The following is a 3,221-nucleotide window of genomic DNA, read 5'->3' on the forward strand; positions in this document are numbered from 1 at the left end:
CTTACCTAAAAATACTATTATTTAAATAGAGGAAAATTGTGGGGTAGGTAAGGTAAGGTGACGGAGTGGGGTTGGGAGTGTGTTTGATTAAATAAATGAAAAAAATCAATGGCAAAATAGTCTTTTTAGGTAAGACAGGGACCAAACGCGTAATAAAAATAGTTACTAGGGACCTTCCGAGTTAAAAAAATAAGTTAGGGATCAAACGTGCAAATTACACCAAACCATAGGAACCATTCGTGTAATTTACTCTAGCCCTTAACCATCATCTCCGGCTACTTATTCTCGTCTTTCCGTCTTCTCTAGTCTCAGCATCTTCAGCGAGCTTAACACCTTCCTGAGTCGTTGAATTACTACCACCGCTAGAGATCTCAGCCTCTCTGGCTTCTACAACTCCTATCGCCATATCACCTTCGAATAATGGCCTCTCCATCACACCTCTGTAGTCTCTCGAGTAGTTGTAAGTTTACACCAGACTTGTTTTTTCTCTTTCATTTTGTATCTTTTAATTACAATGGGTTAGTGTTTGTGTAAAGAAATCAGAAATTTTAAGAGGAGACAGGATATTATTTCCTTCATGGATTGATGGCGCACACTGCACAATAATATCTGCCAGCCGTAACTTTTTTCTTTTATCTTTTATGTGATTGTTATTTAAAAATTTTACATGTAAAGTATGTTTTCCTTTTTATTCTAATAAACTTTGTTCAATCTATTGGAAATATATCCTAGAAATTATATTAATTTAACAAGTTACATAATGAAATTGTAAAAAAGATTTAATGTGTAAGGTTAGAATCTAATTATTAAACTTGTTCATATGGTTAATTGAGGCCGTTTTACATTTGATTTGACCACTATTAAACTTGTTTATATAGCTTTAAATATAAGTTTGATTCCGCCCCTTTGCCCTTTGGTTATAGTGTTCGTGGATTTTTCTGAATGTATGATTTCATTTAATGGAAGAATCTAAGTCTTCAAAGGCAGAACACCCAAAATTTAAAGGAGAAAAATTCTCAAATTGCGGATTCAAAATTTATAGAATTTTGAAGAGAAACAAGGCTAGAGAGAGACATAGAATAAAGAAGAATAAGCATATGTTAAAGGGATCTTATAAGCCTGACTTTTCACATCGGTCCATCTTAGCCGTTGATCCTTAGTATTGAATGGATTCCCAACGTTGCTCATGGCGATTAACAAAAAGAATTGTCTAGCTCATGGCGTTTAACAAAACATATTGCCACGATATCTTCTTCTATTCACTATTTCGACGATTCATAGTCAGGTGTTTGCGTCCATTGAGGATCAACTGATATAGGGTACTTTGCTAATAAGGATTCTACGTGTTAAGATATTTCAACCAAAGATGGCACTCTTGACCAATCTTTATCGTATTATGCCAAATATGATGGTCCTACTCCTCTCGTGTTCTCACTTAATCGTTTGGATGCTTCCACAATTATACCAACCGAGCCGAATCAGTCTAAGGTCCGGGTCAGAGCAGGATGGTGTGTTCAGCCTTACGTACTTAGGTTTGGTGAAATATGTTTTTCAAGGGAAGGATATAAGTTTGGGTTAGGGCACCAGTTCCGAGAGTCTAATTATCGTTATGTCCTCTTTTGTTGACTTTAGCAAAGTTACCTCTCTATTTGCTCCTTCTAATGTTGATGTAGCGACATGCATATATGCCATTTTTTTGTATTTACCTTGGAGTTTTAATATATGATATCTGTTAATTTGCAGGAATAGCCTTGCTTCACCTTTGACGTTGGCTTTAATTAATAATGGCTTCAAATAATCTGTTCATACATCCTTTGTTGATGCAATTGTCAACTTGCGTACTATCCTTCAATGGCGAATTTGAAGAATCTCACGAATTTGGCGCACAACCTTCCCACAGGGCATAAATCGTGCAGATGAAATGACATCTCGCCTTATGTGTAGGCACGTATCTATTGAAGCTAAAGAGCGAGAATTTGGAACACTGTTAACTTTTTGGAGAAGTCACGAGCGGATAACGAGTTGGCTGCTACTAATAGTCGGCTATCTATTTGTGTTGATGAAATGGTTAAGCAAGAGAAGGATTTGGAAATTCTTAACAAAAATTTAGCTGCAAAAGCTCATGATATGACAGAGCAACACCTTTTGTTGGCACAAGAGTTAGACGACTTAAAGGCTTTTTTTTTTGAAAAAATGGCAGAATTAGAGCTTTCTGCTCTTAGAAGCACGTGAAAGTGAAGGTATTGGAAGGTAAAGTTTGCTCTTTATAGGAATCTAAGACAAATATGATTGTTCAATTTGATAGAGTGTCTAAGAAACTAACCCAATCCCTTGAGGATTCTTCAAATTTGCATGTATCCGTGGAAAAGAAAGGTTGTGAGGTGAAGTGGTTATTGGAAGAGGGTATTCCTTCCTGCTTCAAGATAGTGCTAAGGTCTATAGAGTTTAGAGAAGTAAATTCTCTTGGTGCAAAAGGATTGTATTAAGTATGGTTTGCACCTTCGTTATTTGGAAATGAAGAAGTTCTATGATGTTTTGCCATTTTGCCATATGTATCTTTACATTTGTTTTTCCTCATGCTCAAGAGAATGTTATGGGTGAGTTTTCACTCTTGGTGGATCATTATTTCGGTTTATCTCATTCTTTAAAGTTTGGAGAGCTTCGATTTGATTCTCTTAAGGAGTTGGTGAAAGAAGGGGAAGATATTGGCAGGGGTGATGATAAATAGTTGATCAAGACCCGATGGGGTTACCTTTCCATAATTCTTTTGCTTGGTTGCTTGCTTTTACGTTTGTTTTTATTTTTTGCTTTATCGTGTGATATATTTAGGGATATCTTCCCATATCATTTTCTTTAAGCCATAATCCTTATAACTCTTTTGCTTTTACTGTTACTAGTATGTATGGAAACATATTTTAGTAATATGAATTATCGGGTGACTTTTGCTTTGAAGATAATCGTTTGCTTCCTGCCATGTGTTTTGTTATATAGAAAGTATATTTAAGAAATATTATGAGTGTTTTTTGTTGATATTCGTTTCTTTAAAGATTGTTTTTGAAGTGTAATGCATTTGATTATTTTGCTCGTGGCTTTTTATGTCGTTTATTTGAACGAATGATGATTTTAATCTAGTGACTTGTCATTTGGTATGTTCTTCCGTTTAGTTCTTCTTTATCCTTATCGATCCCATTTGTTGTTAGTCAGGATAGGAGATGTCGAGG

At 35.4% G+C, this 3,221-nt stretch overlaps 1 long non-coding RNA gene across 1 annotated transcript; it reads left to right on the forward strand.

The window, feature by feature from the left end:
• Positions 1-298: 298 nt before the first annotated feature.
• LOC145044039 (uncharacterized) lies at positions 299-2,957 on the forward strand. Its single transcript, XR_013681196.1, has 2 exons — positions 299-460; positions 1,744-2,957. It is a non-coding gene; the product is annotated as an uncharacterized LOC145044039 (long non-coding RNA).
• Positions 2,958-3,221: the final 264 nt, after the last annotated feature.

Source organism: Lactuca saligna, chromosome 4 (assembly GCF_052625555.1).
Source record: "Lactuca saligna cultivar CGN05327 chromosome 4, ASM5262555v1, whole genome shotgun sequence".
NCBI classification, from domain to species: Eukaryota; Viridiplantae; Streptophyta; class Magnoliopsida; order Asterales; family Asteraceae; genus Lactuca; species Lactuca saligna.